Here is a 13,278-nt window from a genome sequence, read left to right on the forward strand (position 1 = left end):
TCTGTTGACAAATTTAGTGAACCGAATATTCATCTTTGTATTGTCTGAGTTCAGAGCAGCAATAATGGCTTGTCAACAAGTACAAACTATTCCATTCATCCCTCAGTGAGGACCTTCTGTTGATTAACAGAGTGGGACAGGCATACAGCCACGGCCCGTGGAGGGAGTTTCGGTGGGGTGGAGTGGCGGGGCGGGGGAGGGGCAGGGTGGGGGGTGCTAAAAACCAGAGTATGGATAACTGAAGGTAAGTAAACAATTTAATTAATAAAACGAATTTCGTAGCGCGCCCTGCATCGCAAAATGTGATGCAGGGTGCGCTATGAAATTCGTTTTATTAATTAAATCGTTTACTTACCTTCAATTATCCATACTCCGGTTTTTAGCACCCCCAACCCTGCCCCTCCCCCACCCTGCCTCTCTGCCCCACTGAAACACCCTCCACGGGCTGTGGCTGCAGGCACAGACTATATGCTCCATTGCTTTGGAGTGATAGCTGCACTCCCTGCATTTGATACTAGCACTGGAGCGACGCCATTCGGGCACATTCTTTAAAAAAGGCCATTCTCCCATCCCCAGGGCCATAAACTTTAGCTTCTAGAAAAGTGCAAATGTGCTTGATAAATAAGATGATTCGACCCCCGGTTTAAAATCGGAGATTACCACCCAGGCATGTTTCCTTCTTGATAGTGTTGCCCTATCGGAGTGGAAAGACCACAGCTGAACGCTTCTTTTGATGACTGCCTTTAGCCCTGGCTGAGATGGATTTGTTTCCCAATATTTCTTGACACTGAGTAGTTGCAGGGAATAGTCCAGATGATGCTGATGTTTATACTAAATTGGCTGGTCGAAAACGAACCTGCCTCGATGCCGTGATGGTCTAGTAAGCCAAGTTCTAGTCTAACTTGGGGTGGTGATGCAGATCTTGGCAGGCAAAAGGTTTCTTTGAAGATTTTGATGGTTAGTTTATTTAATAAGGTACTTATTGCGCCCTTCATGATCTCATGCCCATATGACAAGGAGTTGGTAATCTTTGCCTCCATCACCTTTAGAATTGGGGTTAGACTAGGGCTAAGTAGTCGTTTTGAAAGTTTCGCAGAGGCAGCCTCAAGTGACAGTGCGATCGCCCTTAGTACCTCATTCTGCTTTACAAAAAAGCCTCTGGTGTCAAGATAAATTCCCAAATATTTGTAGTTGGAAACTGATTCGATCTTTTTGTTATTAAAGAGCCACCCTCCGTTCTGCCGCTTTTGCTTCCCAAAATAAATAATTTTTGTTTTTGACAAGTTCAACTCAAGGCAGTTTTTTGTTGTATAGGGAAGTAGCTGAACGAGTAATGTCTGTAGGCCTGCCTTTGTGTGACTTAATAACACGAGGTCGTCGGCGTACAACAAATTACTAATGCGGGTTCCGTTTAATTGGGGGGGTGCTATTAACACTATTCAGTATGTGGGATAAATCCAAAATGAACAAATTAAAGTGGGAACAACATGCAGACTTGTTTGACGCCGCTTTTGGTCTCGATCTTCCTGGAAACATGGGAGCCTTCTCTCAATTTTATTCTGATCCAAGTTTCCGAGTGGATTTGAATTATGGCATTTAAAAGAGCTGAAGGTATGCCTCAGAGCTCTAGTTTTTGCCATAATCAACCCCAGGGCACTCAGTCAAAAGCCGCTTTCTCTATCAAGACAAATAGGGTAGTTAGTTGCATGTTGTTCCGGAGTTAGTAACAAACCGGTCTCGTTGAAAGGGAGCCGCTTTGTTGTTTCTGCCCAGGCCACGAGTTCTCCCAATAAAATGTTGGCATAATATTTTGATTTGATGTCCAGGAGAGATATCATTCTATAATATTTAGGATCATTTCTCTTCCCAGTTTTATAGATTGGATGGATGATAGCGCCTTTCCAGGACTCCGGGATGGTATGATGTAGCCTGCAGTGGAGAAACAAGGAGGCCAGATATTCTGACCACAAGACTACGTCCGATTTGAACAGGGCCTAGGAAACACCGTTAGGCCTTGGGGCTCCTTCTGCCTAGCCTTCCTAATTGAGCATGCAATGTTGTTTTTTAGCGCTTCTAATGTCGTTTGGGTCTCCATCATTGAGTCGTCACACTTCTCCTGTCTCTCACTTGTTATTTCTGCTGTAACATAATTAATGACGCAAGTATACAAGCTATGCAATGAGCATGGATGCAAACATATTAAGCATAATCCCTAAAGTAATAAACACACTACCTTATGACTTTCAATCAAAGATTTTGTTTTACTTTTGCAGTTCATTGAGGATTTTTGTCAGAGTATGATATTGAAATAGATGTTTGTAGAAGTACAATACTGTATCATTTAATTTAAAAGTATTTCAGAAAGAATTAATCACAGCTTATAAGACAATAAGCACAAGATAACAGAAGTAAGCAATTTATTGCTCTTATACACATCAATTTGCTTGAAGTTGTTTCCTCATACAAGAGATCCTTAGGGAAAATCAGAATATTCTATGTGCGATTACCGTTCAAGTTTATAAAGAGTCATTATAATGTCATGGTGCTGCTATAATAAGATATTCTCAACAGAGTGTGAACCTGAAGAGACCTACTAAATAAGGGGCTAGAGAAAGATACACCTGGAATATCAGAGAGTGGACCAGAGAGGACCAGTTTCCATGAAACTGGAGTGTATAAGAGGCAAAACCTAAAATATTCGAGCTGATGTTTCTTACGTGAATATTTTGAACTCCAAAGGACATGAGCAGTATGTTCTAGCAAATTTCATTGTGGACTGTAGTGTTGGCTCCGGTGTTAATGAGTCCTTTGACAGAGAGAGGATTTTTGTGCTATTAGTGTTCCTTCTATGGTTAATATGCAGTGAACAGAGGAAATCACAGCAGAGGCTTTAATGGGAGAAGGAAATCTATACTGAGTTTACAAATTTCTCATAAATTGGCAATTTAAAATTGGCCAGGTTTCCTATATGATTGGAGCTACTGTAGTAGGACAGGTGTACACTATTCCCAGAAGGACCTTGCTTTCTTAGGAAGTTATATTTGAGTGTGTTGTGGACCAAACTTTCCCTCAGTTAATAAAACAGATGGAAAGTGGTACTTCTCAAATCATTGAATATTAGCCTTTTATGTAATTTAGCATCTCTGTTCCAGACATCGTTATCATTGGTATTAATAATACATCAAGCTTAGTGCATTTCTAGATGTTCTGTACTTGGAAGTGGAGAAGGTAGTCTGTCGAAATTGCAGTTGAGAAACTGAACTATAGTTGGCTGTGACATGGATTAGGATTAGGAGCTGTGATAGTGTTCTACATAGGCAGGTTTGAGGTTAGTTCAAATAAATAGCAGTACTTTTTGTTGTAAATCAGTCAGCCATTAAATACAAAATTCTGACCTTTTGCTTTGCTTGTGGATGATCAATGTCTACCAGGGTAGCGGGAGTTATGAGACAACCCCTTCAAAGCTACAACTCACATATCAAAAAGCACCATAGTGCCTTTTTGTAAAGTTCACATAGTTCCAATAAATAACTAATCTAGCAAACAGAACTGATGTACATGGTTGTAGCTTGGTCAGTGAGATTCAAGGGAATGAATCTCAAATTTCCCAACAAAACAATTAGTGGGATGCAGGGTGGAGGGGTGAGATGTCCACGATTTGGTGTGGAATGTTTCCATGAGGAGTAGGTTCAGTACTGATTTGCATTAGGTGGCACTCAGTCCAGTTTGGCACAGTGGGCGAAAAATGATTGATTGGAATGCTAGCCAGAGCGAATGTCACTGGTTATTCGATCTGCAAACATTCACCCCATCACAATATGAGTATTTGGTTGCCAGTGGTAAGCTTGAAAACCTAAGACTGGTGCACTTTCTAAGCCTGCTACTGCCTATATTTGTGACTTTCTAAAAGTAATAATTTTGCGCCCGTTCCAGAAGTACTTCTGTTGTGCAGATTTACTATATTTTTGGAAAATCAGTCAGTATATATGTGTTTCAACTCCAAAAAATGAACAAGTTCAAAGCTCTTAGTGAAAAGAGAATGGCGAGAAAAATCAACACAGACATAGCAGACCCAAATCAGGGCCCTCAGACCCAACTACTGAGCCAGGAATGCATTTCATCCCCTGCACGTCCCATGTGAGCCCAGTAGTTCTCCCTGGGAACTCATAAATATGGTCACATACAACACAGCAGCCTGGAGTCCCTGCCCAGAGATCATTCTTTTTAATGTACTTTCAGCACATGCACTCTTCTTCATCTCTGTTCTCAAATAGGTGCATGTAGGCAGGGTTCCATGTTTTTAGACCTCACCTTTTACAAATAATTTTATCAAGTGACTAATGGCCTGATGTATTATGCCCGAGTTGCATATACAGGTGGGGACAGAAGCAATTAATAGGGTAAACCAAGCCAAGCCAAGGGTCTGGCTTGGTGCTAAGAGTATGTGCACAAACCAATCCATTAAAACATTTGGCATGTATATTGTGCAACAAAAATAACGTAAAAATATGATACAGTCTCTTCAAAATTCTTAAAAGTGCCTTTCTTTTACATGTGCAAGTGTTTCACCTTAGTACATAACAGTATATCACTGCATAGACAGACATTTACTAAAAGTGAGAGTTTTTAAACTTGAAGCTAGAAACATTAAAGGCTCACACCCCCTTCCCCCAACAATAGTACCATTGGTGAACTAAAAGACAAGTCAGTAGTCATGTAAACACTTAGGGGCCGATTATGATGGTGGACGGCCCTGAGTCCGTCCGCCACCATAGAGTAGGAGGGACAGCAGGGGCAGCGGCGGTCCCTCTGTGCAGATTAGGATGTGACCGTCAGGGTGGCGGTCACATCCTCTATTTTTAACATTGCCGCGGGCGCAGCTTCAAGCTGCACTCGCCGCAATGTTAAAAATGAATGCACGTCATTTGCGTGCACAAAGCGGTAGACACCGCGCGGTGCCTGCCGCTTTGTTCATGCAAATGCAGGGGGTACCATAGGTGCCCCCCATGTGCACCCCCCACCTCCCCTTCACCCAGGGGGCCCGTAACGGGCCCCCGAAGTAAAGGCCCGTATGCTTTTCCACGGCAGAAAAGCCGCCGTGGAAAAGCATACTTTCTACACCGCCAGCCATGTTAATGCCATTCCGCCGCGGCGGAAAAGTGGCAGACAGATTCAAAGACCCACCAGCCATCCTAATTTGGCGGTGGGTCTTTCAAGCATCCACAGCGGTTTTCCTGCATCCTCCGGGCCGGCGGTGGCTTACGCCGGCCCGTAGGGTGCGGGAAATCTACAATCGTAATAGGCCCCTAAATGTGTGCTAGATGTGTAGTATTCATGGAGAAACTTTATAGTCTATTAAATCAAACATGAGAGTTGCTTGTACAGCGTACATTCTCTGAATTCAAGTGTTTTAAAGGGCTCTCATATGTAGTAATAAAGAACAAGCAATTGCAATGCAATAGGTCTCTCATTTACGCAAGTTTAAGCTTTTGGCATTGTAAATGACAATATTTTTTTTTTATGTTTCAAAAACCTAAACATAAATAAAAGGCATTGTCACTTACAATGCCAATAGTTCAAGCTTGAGTAAATGCGGGACCTGTTGCATTGCAAATGCTTGTTGTTTGTAGTGTTGTGGCTGGTTGTGGTGTAATAATTGCAAAGTAAGGAGAGAAAGGAGAAAATAAATAAACCATAGGAAGGAAGAGCGAAGGAAAGAGTAATGAAAGAATGAAAAGTAGTTGAAAAAAATAAAACATAAATTGTGGAATGTGAGGATCTACAAACTGTCATGGTTACTTGCTTTCCTGTTCATTTTAAACAAATGATCTTTTCTCGTGGAAAAGTAGTGACTACTGTTTTTCTCAACATACCCCTGAACTTTTATTCCCTCAATGATTTATTAGTTCAAAGTCACTAGAGTTCAGCAGTGAACACCTGCAGGCTGTGTAGAGAAGGTTTAAGGTCCCGAAATGGCAGAGAGCCAAAAAGAAACAAAATAAGATATGCCTCAGCTGAGCTGCTTTTCTTACAACTGCAGAGTTTTATGTACTATTGCAGTTATTGGGCTGCAGACATACCAAGGAAGGGGGAGGGGCAGAAAGCAGTAGAGAGCTACAGGTCACTGGAGACCAGACATCCCAGTGCTGGTCGGACCATAGCTTAACTTAATGTGGCAGGGACTAGATGTGAGTCTCCCTTCCATTTTTAACAGACGCATCAAGAGGAAGTGTGTCGCCGCCGCAGCTGAAATCGTCGCGTCGCCGGAGAAGCGAGCCTTCGCCGCATCTCCCTGGAAGCCTGTGTTAATCGAAGCTTCCTGCTGTTGCATCACCGGAGAAGCGTGACGCCATCGAGAGAGTCGCCATCACATCTCCGGAGAAGCGTGTCGCATGGCCTGTCGCGGCTCCAAAGTACAGAGTCGTCGCAAGGCTGTCAAGGCGCCTATGCATCACCGTTTCAGCGTCATCGCATCGTCGCATCAAGGGCACCATCTTCTCCCATCGCAACCGGATCAACGCTTCGCAACAAGGTGCCATCTTGCGCATCGCAACGGGCCCACAGGCCATTAACCTACGCATCAACCCCGCAGCGGTAAGGATCACAAAGCATTCCCTACTGTGCGCAAGCAGTGAGGCACGACGCATAATTTCCACAGGATCACGGAACCGAAGCTTCTCCCTTTTGCGAGCCTTTTGTTTACTTTGCTTTACGAATCCAGGTACTTTGATGAGAACTTTGTCTGATTTACCATCAACTTGAACTAAGTAACTTTTATCATCTATAAAGCAATATTGAGTGTAGTATTGTGGATTTTTGTCGTTTATGGTCTTGTGTTAAGTCTATATAAAAAACACTTATTTTTTACAAAACTTGTGTTGTGTCCATCTGTAGTGTTTTCACTGTATTACTGTGTATATTCACAAATGCTTAACACACTTCCTCTGAGATTAGCCTGTCTGGAGCACTCGTGTCGGGCTAAGAGGCAAGATGGCGGCCGTGGCACAGGCTGTGTGAGCAGCTCAGCCTCTCGCTCAGAGCTCTCCTGGAAGAGCCTGCCTCGGTGCACCCTTTGATGGTTACAGCGCTGTGAAGGTTTTCACCAGTTACCTGAGCCGTTTTTCTGCTGATGTGTGCATCAATCGGCGGCGAAACCGATTTCCGTGCAGGAACGTCCAGGACCGAGAGCGCCGGTTGATTAAAGGCATACGAACTTTTCTGAAACGCCGCTTTCCGGTGTATCCACTCTGAATGCTGATTGACCTGTTTCGCGTTTGGCAGCGCGCTCCCCTTTGGCGTTCTCTGCTGTTTCTGCTGCCGTTCCGGAGTACTATGGTCCGAGGTCGCGGAAGGTCCAGCACGAAGAAAGTGCCGCTAAAGAACCAAACCCAGACTACTACTACCCGAAGCAACAAAGCTAAAGCAGGTGCGAGCGAAAATGCCGAGGACACTGACAATGCCAATGGGAACACTGAAGGTGAGAACTCCACTGTTAAAGCTATGTTAAACCAGGCGAAAGAAATCAATAGTGGTCGGAAGGGGGGCAGACCCTCATTAAATCTTATTGCATTGTTATCTGCACTGATTTCTGCATGCTCCTCGAAGCAAGGTCCTATTTCTCTCACGCTTCCTGCAATGTTTGAGAAACTGTCTGCGAAAAAGAGAAGCAAAGCTGTGCCACCCAAAGGGGATGTAATTAATCCCGGGGTTCCAGGACCGGATTTTGAGCACCTGAGCAGAGGTATTATGGGAGATAGAGTCTCTGGAAAAACACAAGAGCTGGCTCAAGCTCTTCAAGACTCTAATGCAGCCACAGTGTCTGGCATTATTCTCGAATCTGCACCTTTAGGTTCCCAGGAAGCTCTTGAAAACTTTTATTTATTATCCGACCTTTCTGCAGATGAAAGTACAAACATCAGTAAAGACTGGGCTGAATACTGTAATGAAAGTAGCTCCATCGAAGCTGAACTCGAAGGGGAATTTAATCCTAATTCTAATTCCAATATAAACTCACCAAATTCAAGTGTATCTACGATCAGGAAACGTAAAAAAAGGGGATCCCAGCACCTTGCCTGTATAGACTCTGAACCTCGTGCCGAGGGTACTGTGGATCTGTCGAAAGAGGGCTCTGCTCAGGTAAAATCGAAAGACGCAGACAAGATGATTATTAGTTCAGTACCCGCAGCTCACGATATCACCAACAATAATGAGATCACTTTAATTACCATTTATAACACTATGATGAGACACTGCACCAAAAGCAAGGCAGAGAATCAACGTACTCAGGCAACTTGCTCTAAAGTCAAAAACACAATCTGACGAGCTATCAAACTTTGCACTGAAACAGCCGACAAAGTGACCAAAACAGAGGCAAGAATCTCGGCCCTGGAGGATGAGACCGTAGCACAGAAGCAAGAACTTGAGAATGTTAAAGCCCAGAAAGATGATCTAATATATAAAGTGGCAGGTCTGAAGAACCAGGCCCGTAGACACAACTTACGCTTTCTCGGTATACCTGAGAAAAAGGAGGGGTCAGACGTAAGAAAGTTTATCGTTGAGTTACTAAATGAAGCCTTTCCTGACCTGGTATCCTGGGATTGGTCTGAAGAAGTGCAAAGAGCACACAGATTTCCGTTTGTCATAAGGAAACGGCGTCAAGTGTCGGAAGAATATCCCAGGGCAATATTAGTTTCCTTCAATAATTTTCTTGCCAGGGAAGAAATCTATGCACTAGCCAGACCTGACAAAAAAACTGAAGCCAAGAACTGTGAATTTTTCGTGAGACCAGACTTTTTTCAAGCTACGGTATCCCAGCGCTGGCATTTGCGTCAACTTATTCCAGACTTTCAGAAAAAAGGGGCTACTGTTTTCTTGCAAAACCCAGCCAAATTGAAAATATTGTTAAAAGAGCAGACACAATGTTTTCAAGCTGAATTGAAAGCTAAGGAATACTTAGACTCCCTATGAATTTGTTATTAGAACAGGAAAAGTAATAGGGATACTTTGAAAACAGAGATGATTTTCTTTCCTATTCTTTTCTTTCCTCATTGCTGATTTAGATGTTTTCCCCCTTTTTTTTCCCTGGCAGGGTTTCTCTTCCAGGTTGCTTGAGGGCGGAAGGACACGGCACTCCATACTTATCAGGAACTGGTTGTTCCTGAGCCTCATATTGTGGGGAGGGTGGGGGAGAGTTGCTGGTGGGGTGGGCTTGGGAGGCACAGGGGTGGTGTTGGGGGTTAAAGGCAGAGGCAGTTGCTAGGGCATACACAGCATACACAGTTCTTCTTATGATTCTATTGCACGAATATCGAAAAAAGGGTATAATTTTGTCAATTTTAGATCCGCATTCAGATTTGGGTCTATCTCAAAATGGATAGGAAGAATAAAAATATGTACAATGAATGTCAATGGCCTGAATGACGTTAAAAAAGTAGGGGTTCTATCCAGATTAATTCAGCTGCTTCATCTTGATATTATATGTATACAAGAAACTCACATTTCTTGGGCTAAACAAAATATATTAAAGAATTTGGGTCTCAAACTTTTAGTGAGCTCGAAGCAAACTGGGATTAAAAGAGGAATTGCAATCTGTATGAAACAAGGGGTTGGAAAATGCCTCAGAACACTAGCTGATAAATGGGGGAGATGGGGAATGGCTGAAATTATTGACGAAGGTTATAAACTTGCTGTCTGTTGTCTATACGGCCCTAATCTAGATGACAATGAGGTATTTAACACGGTTAATTCGGAGTTGGCGGCTTTTTGTCAACCCATAATTTTATGTGGGGATTTAAACGTTCATGTTGATTCTAATTGTAATATTAGGACCACTAGGAACTATAAAGGCCGCAAGAACAGGACATATAGAGCGCTAAGGGAATTGGTATTAGCAAATGGGCTGTTTGATGTTTGGAATAATTCACAACCTATTGATCCTGGCCATACCTTTTTTTTGATCCCTCACAAAAAGTTTGTTCGTTTAGATTATTTATTTATTTTGTCATGTTTGCTGGAAAACGCTAATATCGAGTTATTACCTCAATTAGTTTCGGATCACAATCCTCTCATACTCAAATTATCATTTTCTTCCAAACGTGTCAACTTGAATAGTCAATGGTCATTCCAAAGGAGTCTGCTGCTTGATGAAGGCTATCTTCGATATACGGCTGAAATCATTAAAGATTTTTTTGATCGTAATAATGAGACAGCCTCAGTCCAAGCAGTCTGGGACACCTTTAAAGCTATAGTCAGGGGCGAAACCATCAGCTACTCAAATTTTCAGCGTAGGAAGATACAAGCTGAATTCAAGAGTAAACTCGATAAAGTTAAGAACGCAGAGTTAAAATTAGCTGCTAATCTTAAAAACGGTCAAGGTGCTGAGGAGGCGCAATGACTTCTAACTATTGAACGAGCTGCAGTATACTCTCATTTGGCTGACCAGGTCGCGCTTAAATACAAACAATATAAGGCGGAGCGTTATGAATTAAGCGAACAACCAGGAAAAATATTGGCACAAAGGTTAAGACAGAAGGCTACTTCGAATGATATCCCGAAAATTAAAGATCTGGAGGGAATATTGCAAGACTCTAAAACAGGTATACTGAAGGCATTTAGTGACTTTTATAAGGTCCTATATAATAAAGCCACTAATGAATTCAATGATGCTAAAAACCCAATGGATTATCTGAACAATATCGACAATGATCAGCTAACTGAAACTGAAAACAATTTGATAGCAGCTCCTATAACTTGGGAGGAGATTGAACTAGCCATACTCAGCCTAGCTCCAGGTAAAGCTATGGGGCCAGACCAAATTCCTTTAGAATTTTATCGTACTTTTAGAAATATGCTTAAACCTGCATTGCTTAAGATATTCCATCAAGCTTTCCAAGGACATCCACCTGATTCATGGTCCCTGGCTACCATTGTAGTATTTAAAAAGAATGGGAAAAATGCTGATGAATTAGGGTCTTATTGGCCAATATCTCTCATAACAGCAGATAGTAAAATCTTTTCTAAAATATTGGCCAATAGATTAAATGATATAATGCCAGTCTTGGTTTCAAAGATACAACATGGTTTTATAAAGAAAAGGGACACCACAGATCATATCAGACGTATAATTACCCTGTTGGATTGGGTGCAGGTCACGGGATCCCCAGTCGCTGTCATCCTGCTAGATGCCGAAAAAGCTTTAGACAGGGTCGACTGGGGATTCCTGTGGTCCGTTCTTGCATGGCCGGGGTTCCCTTCAGAATACATTACGGCTATTCAGGCGTTATACACCAACCCTAAGGCTTTTATTCATATAGGAACCGATATATCTACACCCTTCCCGATTATAAGGTGAACAAGGCAGGGGTGCCCCTGCTCCCCTCTTTTATTCGCGCTATATATCGAACCATATTTGAACACCCTAACAAAAGAAACTGGAATTCCCCCTTTTGTATTGCATCAGGTAGAACATAAAATCCTCGCATACGCTGACGATGTGGATATTGTCACTACTGATGTCACTTTATCTTTACCCAAAATCACTGAATTGGCCAACAAATTTGGCGAATTATCTGGATATAAATTGAATGTTGCAAAAGCTCAGGTAATCCATTCATCTGAAGGTAGACCAGAAGGTGTTATACTGGCCCCCACTGCCACATATCTTAGCGTTACAATCTCTGCCAAAGTGGAGGATATTGCAGGGCTTAATGTAGATCCTTTATTATTGCCCACGCGTAGCACACTTGAGAGACTGAATAATCTGCATCTATCTTTGTGGGGACGTGCTAATGTAGTAAAAATTATTTTTTTTCCTAAATTTCTTTATGTATTTCGCACCATTCCCCTTTTTTTTTCTTTGGCTTTTTTTAGCAAATTAGACCAAATTATCTCTAGGTTTCTATGGGGATACCGGAGAACTAGACGGTCCCTTAAGTGGTGTACTTTACCGAAATTAAGGGGAGGTTTGGGGGTTCCGAACTTTCGCCTATACTATTGGGCAATCACATTAAGACTAATGGGCATCCTATTATTTCAAGACTTCAGTTTAGATATAGCCATGTCACCATCAATTTACGAGATGCTTTTGGGAACAGAAACCCGACAATGTCTCGTCAGATTCTCGGAACCAAGCTACTATAAAAAAATAAAATTGAAAATCATGATCTCATCACAACAGTTATGGAAAAAGATTCCACTTTTTGTCTACATTTAATTTTTATACACCTCTTCTGTAGAACCCGCTATTGCCCAAGATTTTTAACGATTCTGTGATGATTAGATGGAATAACCTTAAGATTTGTTCTCTTGGGTCGATGTATCATGACGATCGATTCGTATCATTTGTTGAGCTTCAGAAAAATATGGTATAAACAAAGCTGATTTCTTAAATTTCTTACAGATTCGTAGTTTTTTAGAGTCAAAAAAATTTACTATACATCGAATCTATGAATAAAATAGATGTGTTAGAAAGCATCAAGAGAAAAGAAAGAATTTGTGTTTTGTACCAAATGATGATAGACAAAACTCCTGATGATCTTGAAGCATTTACATATAAATGGCAAAGAAGTCTAGGGATTGATAGAATCGATATATCAAGATCTCTAGAGGTGGGCTGTAAAGTGTTATTTAACGGATCTCTTAAGAGCCAGCATTATATGTCTATCTTTGATCTGTATTATACACCTTTTAAATTATTTAAATGGAAAGCTTTGAAGGGTACTGACAGTAGTCGTTGTGGATCTTTGGCAGCTAATTCAACCCATATGTTTTTTTGTTGTCCGATGTTAACCCAATTTGTAACTAAAGTGCAAGAATTTTTTAATATTATTCTGGAATCGACTGTCGTTTTATCACCTGAACTTGTAATATTCGGAATTCAAACCGATCAAATAGACAGGATGATTGATGAAGAAGGTTTTATATTTATCGCTATGTCTTTATTTAGTTTCTGTATAATTTCACGATGGCTAGATGTCGACCTACCAACGTTTCATGACTGACAATCCAAATTATTAAGCATTTATCGATAAGAAAATGCAGTTTATAACTCAAGGGTCGGAAAAGAAAGATATTTGGTCAAAAATTTTGGTCACCTATAACAAACTGGATATAATCATGTTACTTAGATACTTAGGTCCCGATTCACAGAACTAACTTAAGACAAAATCCTAAACTTACTACTTTTGGTATTCGCAGAAGTTAGGATTTTGTCTTAAGTTTGTCTTAAGACAGACTTAAGACAGACTTAAGTTAGGATTTTGTCTTAAGTCTGTCTTAAGT

Source organism: Lissotriton vulgaris, chromosome 3_1 (genome assembly GCF_964263255.1).
Source record: "Lissotriton vulgaris chromosome 3_1, aLisVul1.2, whole genome shotgun sequence".
NCBI lineage: Eukaryota > Metazoa > Chordata > Amphibia > Caudata > Salamandridae > Lissotriton > Lissotriton vulgaris.